At 38.0% G+C, this 17070-nt stretch overlaps 1 protein-coding gene across 21 annotated transcripts in view; it reads left to right on the forward strand.

The window, feature by feature from the left end:
- Positions 1 to 17070, forward strand: part of PLEKHA5 (pleckstrin homology domain containing A5) — a 161943-nt gene that overhangs the window by 70323 nt on the left and 74550 nt on the right. Inside the window, exon 1 of one of the 21 annotated variants that reach the window (XM_069862012.1) lies at positions 6427 to 6445. The exons of the other annotated variants lie outside the window; for them this stretch is intronic. The gene's annotated coding sequence lies outside the window, so the exon portion shown is untranslated. Of the gene's footprint in view, positions 1 to 6426; positions 6446 to 17070 lie in introns of those variants that run through there. 21 annotated transcript variants of the gene reach the window in all.

Genomic DNA, 17070 nt, shown 5'->3' on the forward strand with positions numbered 1-17070 from the left:
AATGAAAGATGTGAAGGTTGGATAGAACCATTTTGTGATAGTCCAAGGGCTTTGACTTAATTGCATATAAGAACCTCAAAGTATATGAACATAATGACAGGTATTATTTCTCTCTGTTAAAGAGTTGGTCCAGGAATCCTTGGAAATTAGAGGGAAAATTCCAACCTAGATGTTCTTTAGATTCAATTTAAACCTTGTAACATCTTTTGAGGCTACTTTAAACTATTAGATGACTTTGAGTTTGTGCACATTGGAAGCGTGGCAGTTTTAAGTATATTTAAAAGAAGTGCAGCATATAGATGGCTTTCAATATCGATGTAACATTTTTGTGTGTTGCTTAAAACCTCTGTAAATGTAAGTTTTAAGTTAATTTTCTTGAGCTTTACTTCTCTGAAACAGGTTCAGTTTGGATCAGTGAGATTTTATAATTAATTTTCTTTATGTACAGTGTGTAAAGTATTAATGTTTTGGACATTTGGATGTGGGCTCAGTGCCTCGCCTCATTCAGTGCATGAAATAAGGAAAGCCCTAGGGTTCGTTCTTATCATTCCTTAAGGTTACTTAAGGTGACTGGTAAGCAATTATACAATTATTCAGTTAAAAAATGACACAGGATGTCCCTTGCCTAACCTCCTGTGCAAAGCAAGGTGAGCTCTCTGTTCAGTCCAGGCTCCTGTGTGATGTATTCTGTATGGTTCTGATAACCGCCAAGGATCCACAGCCTCTCTGGGCAACCTGTCCCACCACCTGACTCTCCTGTATGAAGTTTTCCCTCATGTCATCTGGTTTCTCTTAATGACTGTTGTCTCTCAATCTCTGGCCATGCTCCACTGTGAAGACCTTGGCTTCATTCTCTGCATACCCTCCTTGTAGGTACAGGCAGGCTGCTGTTAAAACTCCTGAAGACACCCCTTCCCCAGGATGCACCAGCCCTGCTCCATCATCCTCTCTTCAAGGTGCTCCAACCTCCCAGCATCTTGATCACTTTCTGTTGAACTTGTGACAGTTCACCAATCTAGCAATCTCTTCTGTTGGGGGTTATCAAAACTGTTGACGCATGACACTTGTCATCAAGCTTTTCAATAATATGTCGATATGCATGCTGGCAATTTTGAAGTGTTAGTGTTAGTTTGTAGATACTCATGTTGTAATCCTTGTTTCACGATTGCTTAATTTAGTAGGTTTATTAAACAGTTACTGGACTTCACGCTTCACATCCATTGAGCTTTTCCATGGCTTTTGGCTTCCTTGCATTGAATTCAGATTTATAAGACCCTTAAAAGTCACTTTTCATAAGCAGTGTGCAAATTATAATTAGAGGCCAGTTAGTTGTCAGATGAGGCTAAGTTGCATATTAGATACCATGAATATAAGCCAGAAATATTTGAATTGACATAATTTTGCATTCAGTCTTTGAATATAGAAGTCTGCTGCTTTCATAAGTATTTACTGTATCTAAGGTAATTCTTCAAAGTTAGACTAAATGTCAGAATTATTTTTTAAATACTCATTTGGTTCACCGTTCAGAAAATACCATTCTTAATATGCTGACATTTTTAATGTTTTTAAGTTTTCTAAGACTTCTTGAAGCTTACGAGAAAGGGTACATCAGGATGCTGATAAGAGTAGGCAAATGATATCTATATGACAGTAGCTTTCTGTGATTTTTCTTTTTGTAACAGAAGATTGCTACTTACGCTTGTATGAAAAGTATTTTTTAAAATGGCCTTTTTTCTTTATCATAACCAGAGAAAATGGCTGTCAGCTAGGATTTTAGATCACTTCAAAATCTGTTTTCATTATCAATTACCTTATCAGTTCTTAAAAACTTTTTTGTATAAATGTCTAAAACTTTGTTGTATCAATGTGTACTCCAGATAAATGTTAAGACTTTATTTTTGTAGAACAAAAATCTCCTTTAAGTAATAGAAATTTTCGATTTGTAGAACCTTCAAGAGCACTATTGTATGAGCAAGTGATGCTTCTTTAATGGCCTCCTTTTGGATTAACTTTTTTTGCCACTGGGGGGAGCAGAAGACTTGTCACAGGCTTCAGGGAATGGAATAAGGGTGTTTGTCTCCTGATTCAGAAGATTCAGGTCTTAGTGCTAAGCTGTGGAAGACTGGGTCTTTCGTGTCTGGCACATGCTTGAAAATCTGGTTTACAGTGAATAAAATTCCTAGCTAATCAGGTTTCATGATTGCTTTTTTTTCCAAGAGTTACAGTCTGAATTTCAAGTGTAGAAAAGGAAGGGGAAAAAATAGCCTCTACGTTATTAGCAGTATGAGAAGTAGATTGTGACTGGTATAGGCTTAAGTAGAGTGCTAAAATTCTCCTCTGAAAATTATTGCAGCTGTTCACAATGGCAAGCTCTCTCTCAGCATTAGTGCAGTGTTAAGTGGCTACATCACATGCAGTTTGCTTTATTTAACAGAAGATGCTGTAGCTGAGCAATATATATATGTTTTTGCAATTAATGTGATGCCCCATCCCTGGAGGTGTTCAAGGCCAGGTTGGATGGGGCCTTGGGCAGCCTGGTCTGGTGGGAAGTGACCCTGCCCATGGCAGTGGGATTGGAACTAGATGATCTTTAAAGTCCCTTCTAACCCAAACTGTTCTGTGATTCTGCGTCTGTTCTTCATGCAGGTTCTATTACATATCTCTACCCTGTTTGAAGACATTCCAGTTGCAAGCCAAGGTTCCCTTTGAAAAAACTTGTTCTGTCTTTTCTGCCAACAGCAAGCAGTCATAATTCTTCAGAATTCATTAATATTTTTGTTCATGATGTACAGAGCTTAAACTAAGCAGAGCAAACTTAAAGACATGCTGAAGCAACACATCAGTTGTTTCATACACATATCTATGGCAGTTTTGTGGATGTAGCAGAAGCCAACCAGTAGGCCCTGGAGCATACCAGCAACCTTGGTTTGGTTGCAGCCAGGACCAGTGATGCCTCAAGACCAGTCCCCCACACTTTTTTGGTTTTGTTTTTTTTTAAATAGGACATTCAGTTGCAAGTTATTTTCTAACTGGTATTTGAAACAGCTGCGCATTCTTATTCTAGGAATCCTGTAATCTAGGCAATATTCTTCTACTTATTTTACACACATGTAATGAAAAAAAAAAACAAGTACTGCACTTCACAAAAGCCCAAGATTTAAATAGACTGTGCCCACGTTGCTATGAACAACCAGGCATTTGGAACCCCTTGTTCAGCTGTGCTTAACTGTCATTTAAAAATAAGTAACTTATGCATGTTTACACTTGTCTGTTAGTATCCACACAATCCAATCCATGTCATCTGTTACTCAACAGTTGCAACAGACGGCTTCTTTAAGAAATTCCTTCAGTAATTGGGAGAGGCTTTTCCCGTTCTATGTTAAGTGAGCATCATTAAAATCCCTTCTCTTAAGAGTTTCATGGTCTGTGCAGATGAGCAGCTTGTAGTTTTCTTTTTCCTCATATTCTAGAGCAACACATCAGTGGTTTCAGACACAGATTTACAGCAACTTTGTGGATATAGCTGAAACAGCAGAAGCCAGACAGTAGATGTGAAGGACGGGAAAGTAGTTGGAAACAGCCAATGTGAGTGTATCAAGGAAGTCTTGGTTAACCAGCCTGGCTACCTTCTACAATGCCTCTTCAAGTGACAGGAAAACAGGTCCCTTAGCTTTAGCAAGGCTTTTGATGCAGTTTCATGTAGTATCTTTGTATCCAAATGAGGGGCTATGGATTGGCGATGGACTATAAAACTGATTGCACTCTTGGGCCTCAGCAGTAGCAATCAATGGTTTGACGTTTTAGATGAGTGGCTGTTGACAAGAAGTATTTCTTGGAGTTGATACTGAGGCTGAAACCATTTTAGCATTCATCAGCAAGTGCCTGGATAACACCACCCTCGGGAGGAGGAATCGGTATGCTGGAGGGCAGGGCGGGCATTTGCAGGAACATCAGCAAACTGGAGGAATGAGCAGACTGGAACATGCTGAAGTTTAGCAAGGATAAATGTGCCGGGTGAAAGAGCAGCATCCTGGTAAATGGCCTGTGGATCCTGATGGGCAACAAGCTGAACGTTAGTGTTGTGCTGTAATGGTGATGAAGGCTGACCACATATTGAGCTGCCTTAGTGGTGATTATTCCCCTCAGTTCATCATTTTTGAGGCCATTTCATAATAAGGTGTCCAGTTGTGGTCACATCACCATGAGTAAGCGAAAGAAAGACTAACACGGTTACAAGGCCAGGACATGTGATTTCAGCCTCTACAAGAAGAGGCTGAAAGAGTTTGGAGTGTTTAGCCTGGAGAAAAGAAGGCAAAAGGAAGGACATAACTGCAGTCTTTCATTACCTACATGTCCTTTATAGAGGAGACTCTCTCTTCAGAAATGCACAAAGAAAGGGTGGGAAGCAATGGTCATGAATTTCAATAAGAGGTTGATTACGTAATTGCATTCTGAGTGATTAAAAGAAAAATAAATAATACTGGTAAAATTCCAAACCACAAAGCTGTTGAGCACAGACAGGTTATGGAATTACAATTCTTGAAGAGTTTTGAAAGTCAACTGGATGAGGGCCCTTGCAACCTAATGAAAACACTGATTTTAAGTCAATTTTCTGAACAGGACTGAATTCTTACTGTAGTCTTCTGTGCAGTTTGTTCCTGGTTTTGCATTTGGCTGCTTCTCTTTAACCAGTTATTGCATTTATTGCTGTAGGTTCATTCTGCTTCCTAGATCCTATGGTTTCACATGGAAAACTGAGGAAGTATATTACTTAGGTTTTGGTCCCTATCCCTGCTAACTCACTTTAAACCTTTTTTCTTACTGCACTCCAGTTCTGTTTCTTTTCCAGTCCTTATTATTTCTATCAGAAGAGTGGTTTTAGCGTCTTAACTTGAGTTGCCGTTTCTTTACTTTGAATGTGTGCCTTTTCTTTGTGGTTTGTTCCTTTACCCTTCTCTTAAAATTTCTCACCTTACTCATGCTGAATTACAGTGATTTGTCTTGGGAATTTAGAACCTTTTTGCTGCAAGATTCTTCTCTTTATAGGTCACAGATAATTTCACTAATCAAAACATCAAAAATTTTCAGGACTTTTCTGTACTGGAAGGCTTGTGCTGCCTTCACTGTAGTTGACTGAAGGCAGTACCGTTCCCATAGTAATCCCATACCGTGGATTACTAACCAGCTCTAAGTAAGCACGCTGTTGGTTCAGGACTGTTGAAAATGTGGGCTGCCGTATTTAATGTGTGACATTAATGGAAAAATATTTGTTAATGTAATTTTTGATTATGATACTAATATGAAACATGCCTGTCCATACTATAGTTCAAATTTTGGCATTTGTAAAAGACCACAGCAGTCCCTGCAACTGCAAATCTAGTTTTTACTTTTGCGTAAGTGATTTTTGCTTACCACTTAGTTTATCCATGCTGCTCATATTCTTTTTGCTTTATGAAGTAGCATGTTAGTCCGTAATTTTTCTTCCCCGTGTAGAAATTTCCTTCCCTATATCTGTTATGATCATTCCTTTCCTTTCTGCGATGTTCTTCAGAATGTGTATAGCATTGTATGCTGCGTTAGTAGTTTGGATGCATACATTTTGGTATCAAAGTTCCTGATCTTAGCACACAAGGATTACGTTTTTGCTGATTTGGGGGTATTTTTCTTTCCATTCAGTTTCCTAGCCTTTTGTTTCCAAATGGAATTAGGCAAATGCTTTCTGAGGATCTTAGATTACAGTCTGTTGTGCTCCAAAGTACTCCCTGTGACTGGAACAAAGTATGCAGGATGCTAGAAAGTTTAGCTGGCAAATGCTGGGGCAGAAGGAGGCCAGAGAGTAAGAAAGGTGGCCTGGCTGAGTGCCACTGTGTGGAGTGCAGAACTTCTGAGCTGGATTAGCTGGAGCTTTGTAGAAACGTGCCCAGTGCTGTGGTGATCTCTGCTAGACTTTGCTCTTCCCCTCCAGCTCATGAAGTGTTTTATGAATATTGCTGCAACAAATAGAAGCTTCATAGGTTGAGGATAATTAGGAGAGCATATTTAGATACCATAGCCAGCATCTGTTCTTTTCCCCTTTGACTGTAACATTTTGTCTAACCTCTTTATATGCTCTTAAAAATCTTTACAATTAGCTCCTGTTGAAACTTAATCCTGTCGTTAAATAATTTGTCTTCCGTCATCTAGCGGTAGAGATTTTATTGGTAGGAGAGGGTCAATAATTTGGAGCTGCAGTAGCGTTTTAGGAGTATCTGACATCACTCCAGTGTCAGCTCTCTCAGAGGCTAGCAACACTGACAGCCAAGTTGCTTTTTCTCTTGGTCAGGGTTGTGCAGTACTCATTGGGGAGCAGCTTCCAAGAGAAGAGGGTTGTACCTCACATGCTTACGTGGTTTTTTGTTGTTTGTATGTCAAGCTTTTGGTAAAGAATGAATTTCCCTGGAGACTGGTGAGTAATTCTCATACATTTTAACAACTGTTTTTCTTCAGACACAAAACATTTTCTCCTTCTTTGGAAGAACACTTAAAAAAATAAATCCGGTGTTCAGTAATTCATAATAAATGCGAATCAACACACAATGTTTATAGCATTCGAGTTAAGATTTTTAAATACAAACTTAGTTTTAGGTAGAAATTAAGTGTTTACTGATCTGCCATTTATTGTAACTGTGTTTAAGTTCCAGGATTTTTTTTCAGGCATGCTCTTCTGCTAGATCGCATGGCTAAGAGATTGAATGTAGCAGGAATTTGAGCTTTTTTAGTCAGCTTGCAATACTGAATGGGAACTGCTCTCTAAACAGACACTTGTAAGTTATCTTGTTTTAACATACAGCTCATACGGCAATGTTAATAGATGACCATCTTTCAAATGCTATTTTTAGGGGTTGTATGTGCACATAGTGTGGGACCAAATGACAAAACAGATGATTTCCAGTCAGTATATGTATCTGTATGTGTTTCATCTGCCAAGCTGTATGTTTATTTCTATATGAATGTCATATATGGAGCTGCAAAATCTGCCAGCATAAAAATTTTGTGGAAACGAAGAAAACCCACCAACAAACTCACTAAACTGGATCTGGTTGTAGCTTAAGTTTTGAATACTGAAGTACCCTTCAGTTTCCACTCCATGGTAACTGTTTTCTTGTTGCAGAAGAAATATAAAACACATGCCTCCTTTCCCCATCCCTAGCACTTAAAGTTCTAATTGTAAAAGTGCTACAATACTATGACATTCAGAAATCTCGGTAAATACTAACTTTTAAAGGATTTTTAATTTGATATGCTGATAATATCCCATGTTATAGCTGGACAATTACAGCACACCTATCTACGCAGAAATATTTTGCAAGGGAAGACAGCAGTTTTGCTGTGTCACTTTGGTTTTGGTTTCTTTTGGTGTTTTCTTTAAGGATGACAAGTCTTGATGGATGAATACCTGCAAAAATATCTTATTAATCTCTTTGAAGATTCTGGGCAGTAATGAAATACATCTTGGTAAAGGTTTGATGCTGTCTTCCACAAGGAAATCATCTCCAGGCTGAATTTAGATGATCTGAATCGGAGCTGTAGGTAGCTATGTGCATGTAATATGTTAGCTTTCAGAAGCCTGTACTTAGGATAATTTTATTGATGCATCAAGTGACAATTTTTATGGTACAGTAATGTGGTGATCATATATTGCAGATACAGAATTGATGTTATATTTATGGTGTGATTTGGCAGATTGCTATTAGCATAAGAGTTCCTTTGTGTAGCTCTGACATTTCACATAGGTGGTTGGCTTCCAACCCAGAGCTAAAAGCAGTGAGCAGCAGGAAATGTGGGTTTTTTTAAATTACATTGTTGTGAATAGAACTCTTATTCTGTCATTATAGTTTTAATGTTGAATTTAGATAAATTTTAATGTTTCGTTTTAGTGAAATGTTTATCACACCTGCTTGGCTTTTTTTTTAAAAAAAAAAGCTTATTAAGTTAAACTTTATTACCAGCTGTAGCACTGTTTTTTAGTGTAATGTGGGCTTAGCCAAAATAGGGCTTTAAAGGCAGTTGTATCAGACTGTCTTTAAAGATGTGTGTTGTTCTTTCTGATATATGTAAACCCAACTGAATATACTGTTAAAGGGAAAAGAATAGAGAAATTATATCAAAAAAAATTGGTGCTGGTAACAGTTTAGGTTAGGAATCAGAAAGTTGAATGACACATAGCTATTTTCCTATTAAGTTGACTGGAATTTAGGATTGTGCATAAACTCCTAATTTGCTGTTTTTCTTTACTGAAAGAAAATGTGCAGCTATGCTTTTAAATTAATCAGGATAACTTGCTTAACTCCTTTCCAGGAAAAAAAAAAGAAAAAAAGGGATTGGAATGAGAGGCCTTTCTTAAATACATGTCTGAAGATACTTATTACATTGGTTAGCTTTTTGATGTAATTGTTAATAAGAAGCTCTTCGGTTTTGTTGGTTTACTGAACAGTTGGTTTGACTTAGTGTGGTTGTGACTGGAATTTTCCAGTTACTTTTTTCTACCTATAAGAGTAACAGTCTTGCTCATAAGTGTCCCGTTCTGTTACAGAATTAGGTTTTGTTTAAAGGAGAAAAGGATGCAGTTTAAATACGAGCTAAGTTTTTTTTAAACCTTAAAGTATCTTGATTGAAATATGCAGATACCTAATCTACACTAAACAAGGAATACATTGATGTGTTTAAAGGCAGATGCCACAAAGTTAAGTGTTCAAACTACTGGTCTTGCTTCTAAACTCAGCGAGTTGCATCAATCTGCCTATTTTATTTGGGAGGGTAGAGGTGTTAAATAACTTCCTTCTAGCATTGAAACTCTTGATTGTATCTAAATAATAAAACCCCTAAAGGAAAACAAACTGTGAACATTCAGGGTGATCTGTATTTTCACTTATCTGACTTTAGAAACAAATTTCCTTAATGAAAAAAGTGAAAACTATCATTGTGACAGAAATTTTCAAAAGCTTGCAGTGTGGTGGGTGGAGAGAGGAAGGGGATAATTTCTGATTTTACTTGGGCAGTGAAATAGCTTAGAGCACTGATCATTGAACAAGTTCTTTACCTCAAAATACCTCCTGCCTAATGAAGAAAAGTATGATCAACATTCATGAGAAGGCATTTCCTCTTGTTCACACTTGCTTTGGTGAAGCTGATGATTATATTGCTTGGCTGTAACATCTTTTTTTTTTTTAATTTGCCTCATACATTGATCTGTTTTCATCATCTAGAATGTTCTTTTTTGCAAAATACGTCATTAAGACCGTATTTGCTTCTATAAAGTACATTGTAAGGGAAACAACGTTTTAGCTTACGTAGCAGTGCCAATCATTTTAAGGGTTGGAACTATCCAAGTAGAATTTGACCTACCAAATTTGAATTGTGCGTTTTCTGCTCATTTAAAGGCCATAAGGTGGGTTGGATTGTCTTATTTGCATGGTTTTGCCTCAATTATCACCAGGGAAAGGGCATGAGGAGGGAGGGGCTATGGCACACTTTTTTTCTGACTTGTCATTGGCAGAGTATTTTCAGACTTCTTGCCCAAGGCGACCAGAGAACTGGATCAAATTGAGTATTAGCACACTCTGCAGTCAAGAGACTTCTGGGAACTTCCCAGCCTGAGGCTGATACAGCCAAAATCTCTACATTCATATTCCATGGAAGTGTTATTCAAGTGGCATTTTGTTTTCAACATGCAAGACTTACTTTTGTGCCTATTTTTTCTGTGGAATGAGAAATTACTGGCGAGTCCCTTGCCCCAGTATTTCACTGTTAAAATTCCTGACCCTTGCTTTGTAAGTCAAATGGGAAAGAAGGAGGATTAACAATGTTCACAAATAAAAGTTTATTCTAACCAGTGCGGACCTGAATTATGGAATTGTTATATTTAAAGTTGGCATTGTTTTGTGATCTCTTGTTTTTTATTGGATAGGTATTCCTAACGGTGATACAGAAAGGCTTTCAAAGATTGTCTTTTTATTACATACAGAAATAGGCAGTATCCTTGTTTATATATTTCATTATTGTGTTGATCAGAGCAGGCATACACAATGAAAGTCTGATAAGGAGTCAGCTGATATGCGATACTTGTTCTGAGGTCTGCATTGTGCCTGAGTCTTTGGTGGACGCCAAGAATCTGAGTATAAAGAAAGCAAAGAAATAATGAACGGTGCTCTTTTCTGCCAGGAAGGACCAGGAGTCTAAGTGCAATATATAGATTTATTTTGACTTTTTTAAAATTTTTAGCAATGATAAAATAATGTGCTATTATAAAAATGCTGACTAAATATATTTCAAACACCTCACAGCAAGAAGAGGTGGTACACCCATCTATAGGCTGGATACCCATAAAGAATGCCAGGAAATTGTGGATAGCAGGAGAAAAACATTCTAAAACAATTTAATGACAAAAGGCACATATGTGGAACTGTATTGAGTAGCTGGAAATCTGTAAAAAATTCTGCGCAGCATAGTTACTTTATAGATCTGGACTATCTAAAATTGCTGATTCTGGAAATGTTATATAAGGTGCGAGATGCTGTAAAAACATATTTTTTTACAAATACTCTGTTTTATAGTCTTGAAATGTAGCCTAAAATATGCTTTTCTGATGGCATGTGTAATCCGAAAGAAAGAAAAACGAGGGAAGGAGTTTTCACTTCTGGGTTTCTTATGAAAATTCACTGCCTCACAAATCTCTTCCTTATGTTCATGTTTTCTAGTGGTAGATCAAGAAATGAGTAATACTCCATATGGTAAGCTGCAGTTAACTTATGTTGGATATGGTTTTACTAGTTGTCAAAAATTCTTTCTAAAGCCAGATTAAACATAAGGAAAAATTAAATGAGTTACAAATAAGTTGATAGAAGATAGTGTCCCCACTCAGTAGAGCATGGTATGGATTTTTTTTTTTTGTCATTTAAAAATTACATCGAAATGGCTTTGATGTTGAGTATGTTGCCTGCCATCCAAGTGTCCCTCTGTCCCTGAACTCTTGCTCTGACACGTGAAATAAACTGATTGATTATTTTTACGTAAGGTGTTTCTTTATTAAATGAGTCTTCACCAGGAGTTTTTGTTGTTATTGTTACCATATAGTTACACTCCTAAGTGTCCAGTGCATGTGAACTACTCTGGCATCAAAAGTTCCACTTCTGCCAGCCTGAGGCTGAGGGATAGAGTTAGGACAATGCAGTAGCCAGATGTTGTCAAAAAGGCTGGTTCCATCTCCCTTTGCTACACCCTGTTCTGTGAGCCTGCAGGAAAGGTTACTGCCTTGAAAACTAATTCATGTTCAGTTGCATGAACTGGATCACTGTCTGACTGTTTGAGCACTGGCGGTAGCATAAGAATGAAGTATAGAATGAGCTGCTTGTTCTGGAGCAGCTAGCCATTTTCTCAGAGTGGTTGTATGAGCATAGCCCTAAGACCTGGCTTTAATCAGAAGACATCAACGTGCACGGGGGGCATACCTGCACAGATGACAGCTGCCTCAGTTGTCCAGGCGAGCCAGGTATATGCACTTCCAATGCAACATCCACGTATATATCTGCCTTACTTAATGAAGTGGAGCTTAATAGTCTGCACTGCTTCTATCCAAATTGCAGCCTGTTGGCCATATTTTGTATGGAACATCAAAATACTTAAGTGCTACAGCTGCCCCTGCACTGTATTAGTTCCAGTGGTCTGTGGCAGGTGTGTAAGTGTGTATGCTTTGCATCAGAAAATTCTAGCTCTTGAGATTAAAACTCAAGAAGTTGTCCCTGAGACTGTTAAACATTACTCAATATGTGAGAGAGCAGCCTACCAGAGTTGGCTGACAATGGCTTGTGTGTAGACTTTGAGGAGCATGTCACAATTCTAACAGTGTGGAGTCTCACAACAGCTTGAACAAAACACCTTTGAGTGTGAAAGCTTCTGGCTTTCACTGAGGTATGAATTTAACGCAAGAAAATGCTGGCAAGGTCATTGGAGAAAGATGTTTGTTAAAGAGGAGGTATTGTCCCACGGTTTCTTCTGCTGCTGCAGTTAACGTATAATTGTTATTGAAAGACACAAACTGGTGTGCTGTTTTTCTGAAGAGGTATCATAGAATCGTAGAATGGTTTGGGTTGGAAGGGACCTTAAATATCATCAGTTCCAACCCACCTGCCATGGGCAGGAACACCTTCCACTGGATCAGGTTGCTTAAGGCCTCATCCAGCCTGGCCTTGAACACTTCCAGGGATGAAGCATTCACAACTTCTCTAGGCAACCTGTTCCAATGTCTCACCACCCTAACAGTAAAGAAACTCATTTTAATATCTAATCTAAATATCTCCTCTTTCAGCTTAAAACCGTTACCCCTTCTGCTATCACTACAATCCCCGATAAAAAGACCTTCCCCATCTTCTCTGTGGGCCCCCTTTAAGTACTGAAAGGCTGCTATAAGGTCTTCTCCAGGCTAAACAATCCCAATTCATGGCAGAAGTGCTTCAGCTCTCTGATAATTTTTATGGCCCTCCTCTGGACCTGCTCCAACAGATCCATGTGCTTCCTGTGCTGAAGACTCTGGAATTGGACACAGCACTGCAGGTGGGGTCACAGCAGAATGGAGTAGAGGGACAGAATCGCCTCTCTTGATCTGCCGGTCACACTTCTCTTGATGCAGCCCAGGATATGGCTCATATTCAGTTTTTCATCCGCTAGTAGAAGGGCTGCTACATCTCCACAGGGCTGTTCTCCATTGTCTCATAGCCCAATCCGTACACATGTTTGGGATTGCCCCAACCCAGGTGTAGGACCTTGCATCTGGCCTTGTCAGACTTCATGAAGTATGTGTTGCTAGGTTATCAATAGTTCTTAATAGAAATTGGTTTTAGTTGTGTTTCCTGCATAGCTGTCAAATCTTCTAGCAGTCCATTTTGTAAATAATCTGTAGTTATCCTGTTGCATTTATGAAAGAAATGGGTAATGTGGAACAATCTGTGTAGGTGTTGAAACAGAAGATGTGAAAATGCAAGGGGGGGGAGCCAAGAAACACTTTAGTCAAATGGAAATTTCCTAAGTTCTGGAGCCAATGGTTTGATCATACAAGAGCAACAGGCATCCAAGTGACTGATGGTCTGCATGTAAGCACTGGGTGGTGAATGTAAACTCTTGATCAGATGGGATGCTAAAATTTCATCTGGTAAACTGAATAATAATATAACCTACTACATAAGTGACCTTGTTCTTAGGATAATTATTTTGGTGAATTAATGTTTTAAAATGCCTGACTATGCATTAAAACACATTTTAAGCAGTAATTTTTTTTTTGATGTAAATGCAACCATTTCCTAAAAGAAAATACCTTAAATACTTAATTTGATTTTATTCATCCTATATGATTTTCTTTCATTTATTTCGAAAGGCCAACCTGTTTTAATAAGCAGACAAAATATAATGTACTTATTCTTCATGTACTCTGCTTCCTGACTTAGTAATGAGTGACAGTTTTGCTGAAGTTGTCATCAATTGTTGCTACTACTTCAGAAATCTGTCTAAATTTTGGTGTTTAATTGTTTTATGAGAAATTTAGCATTGAGATGGGGAAGAAAGTAGCTAGAACACTGTGTAAAGAAAATATTACTTAATTTTGTGTTCTGATTGACTTGGGTTTTTGCTGTTTGTAGATATGCTAGTTTTAAAATAAATAGATCTTATCATAATTTTTACTGTGAATAATCTTTATATGGAAGTGTCTTTTTAACTGGTTTCTCTTTCTTATTTTTTTTTAACTAAACTGGCATTTTGACATAATTTGGGGGAAGATATTTGAAAGATGTAAAAGATTCTACACAGCTTAGGAGTCTTAGGTCTCAAGTGGGGACATTTGAGAACACTACTGTAATGTTACTAACTTTTTCTGTGTGCCTTCCGAACTAATAGTCGAGTATCTGGGGCACCTGCCAGTTGTGCTGATACATAAAAAAACAGATTAAAAGAAAGCAAACCAGGACTATATTTGAAGGTGGGTTTTTATTTTTTAACATTTCTTTAATGTGAATCTGACTAATCGCCTCTTACCATACCTTGAATGTTTTCCTTTGACTGCTGTCTCTAAATGCTCCCACTCTTCCATTTTGTGCCTGGTTAGAGGGAGGAAGAGCACCAGCCTCCAGTTCCCAGCTGTAGAGTTTGGCTGTGCCTGTTTCCATAGCATGTTCCTCAGACCTTTTCATGTTGCTTTCTGATCATACGCAAAAAGTAAGGAATAGGTGCTGTAGACTAATAGGATTAAACAGCTTGGAAGACATTCAAGGCAGTAAAAGGCTGGGTTTGCTAGTTGCTGGTAGGTATTATTAATATCTCCAGTTAGATGCGGACCATTGATTGACAGTGAGAGTTAAAAGTCGTTGTAGGAGCATAAGAGCTGTGGTGGTAGATCAGACAGTGGGTGTATCTGGCCTGGCATACTCTACCTGGTAATGACTTTGTGCCTATACTTAGGAGGGTGGTGTGAGAGGAATTAGTAGGTCGAAGTGTGATACTTAGCAACTCTTTGGTATTTTTTTTCTGTTTAGTGTTATCATGGCATTTTTTTCTAAAAAGCAGTATTTGCTGAAATGTGGAGGCCTGCAGAATTTTTAGAAATACTTGAAGTTAACAAGGTGAAGAATAGCAGTGAATGTTGAATTTCAAACCAGAGAAAAGAGAGGAAATTTGGCCTCTCTGCAGTTAGGTCAGTTCTCAAGGTTTCCCACAGGCCTAATAGGTACCTGCGTATCTGGATTTAAATGTTATATCTCCTTCAGGACCTTTAATCTGAAGTATAAACAAATTAACATTAAGTGTGGATGTTGCAGGAAAACAATGTAGTTTTTTAGAGGATGTGTCCAGAGAAAATCTTGAGATGACTTCTGATCCATTTATGATTTCAAACAAATCCCAAATGAATTTTACTTGTTGCTAATGTTTCAGTCTTTTGGAGCCTTCTAAAACAATTTACTGCAATTCCTCTAAAGCAACAATATTTTTATTTTTCTGAAATGATCAGCTTCTGAAGCTGAACTTGAATGGGCTGAAAGAAACAAGACAGCTGAGTAAGGCTGAGCTGCATCCTCAGACCTTGGAGATGATAGCTGACACATTCAGCTTTCCAGTTCAGTGCCACACTTTGTACCCTGTGTGTGCCTGAACTTGAACTCTACGTCATAGGCAATGAATATTTTTAATAGAGTTTGTACTCTTTTATCCGAGATGAATGCAAGCCCACACACGATGTAAGCGTCAATTAATTATCTTCAGGGGTCTGGTGCACATATTTGCATGTGCTCTATCAGTGGACCACCCGGGCTATTCAATTAAATCCTTAGAACAACTTCAAGAAAACTGGTGATTCAAGTGTTAGCGACAACTGTTCATTTATAAAATAATTATTTTTTATAAATTTCAGTGTCTACCCTTAGTCCTTGCAAAACAGGATCTGCTGTGAGGGGCAGCCTGAAATACAGTAAGTGTGGTAGCACAATTAAAACTGATTGCTTTAGTGATTGTAAAAGTGAACACACCTACATTTCAGCTGTTTTCTTCTGTCAAACAGTTAAAAGAAATATTTATGAGCATTTCCCAGATGATAACGTGTTTAGTTTGCAGACCAGTTTCCTCTGTCAGCAGACTGAGGAAGTGTCCAGTTATCACCTAGTATATTCTGATATAAGTGTTTGATAAGCATGACTTTGTTTTAAAACTTCTACGGGGCAATTAATAGAAGTGTGTTGTTATTTAACAAAAAAGGCTGTGGAAGTATGCCAGCTCTTCAGGCATTGGGAAAATGATCAAGAAATCATGGAAATCATGTCATCTGCAGGCAGCGTTATGGTGTTACACTTCTGTGTTGCCTTGGCTAAAATAAGGATTTGCTTCACAGACAGCTAATGCTATAATTCACGTAAACTTAAAAAAACCAGATCAAACCAAAAAGAACCAAACAAAGAAATCACCAAAGCACAAAGCTGGGAATCATGAATATTACTGGATAGGGTAAGGGAAAAACATCCTCAGAAATCTGGCCAATGGTAGAGAAATCTTAAGACAACTAAGGTAATTTAACTCCTCCTCTTAGTGCATATCAGATTTTGATCCTGATGTGCTTAGCTAGATTTGCGAAGCAACTCCACGTGATTTCACCATATGTCTCTTGGAAGTCTGCTGTTGAATTTGAGGTAATAATTTACTGAAAATATATGATTTTTATATGTATTGCATTTGTAACTCAATAAAATTAAGCAGCTTTGCTTCTTTGTAGTTCTGCAGCAGGAGTTTAATTGGGCAATTGACTTGTGCTGCGACACAGGAAATTATTCTTTATAGGCTCTTGCTGCTGTAAGTAGTTTGATACTAAACTAAACAAGATTCTGAATTCTATGACACAGGAATAAAAAAAAAAACCCTAAGTAGTCCTATCTTCTAACAAATCGGCACACAGTTCTGAGTGAAGAGAGCTGAGACCTAAGTAGACTAGCAATGGACAAAATTGTGGCTATTTGACTAATAGGAAATTGCATGCTGTTATTCAGGAATAGAAAGTAGGACGAGGAAGAAGGCATGACAGTGGAAGCATTGGATTTGTTGCAGAAGAGTGAAAAGTTGGGGAAGGAACTACATGCACAGTTAATAATTCAGTGGTCCTGTGGGTTAGCTGGGAGAGAGGGAGAGGCAGAGACAAGGCTTTTAAGTGCTCAATATTGAATATGCAGTAGATGATGAATGTGTATTCATAGTGTGCAACACTCAAACCCCATACAATATGGTGTAAATTTTGTACGTAATGGATGTGGAGCAAAAGGGAACATTATTAAGAGAACTAAGTGTTCTGAAACACTTGCTCTATTTCAGAGAATGATCCAAACTAGTTGAAAGAACTGAGGTGAGTAAGCGCTTGTAGAATTATTGTTCTCGTTAGAAAATGCACAACTGTTTCTCAATGGAACCCAAAGTTTTCCTTTTTTTCCCCTGTGTCCTCTGATTACTGCATCCATTGAGCCTCCCTTTTTCAATTAAAGTGGAGAGAGAGCTGGATTGAGTGAAAAGACA

The sequence above is a fragment of the Phaenicophaeus curvirostris genome, chromosome 1, assembly GCF_032191515.1.
Source record: "Phaenicophaeus curvirostris isolate KB17595 chromosome 1, BPBGC_Pcur_1.0, whole genome shotgun sequence".
NCBI classification, from domain to species: Eukaryota; Metazoa; Chordata; class Aves; order Cuculiformes; family Cuculidae; genus Phaenicophaeus; species Phaenicophaeus curvirostris.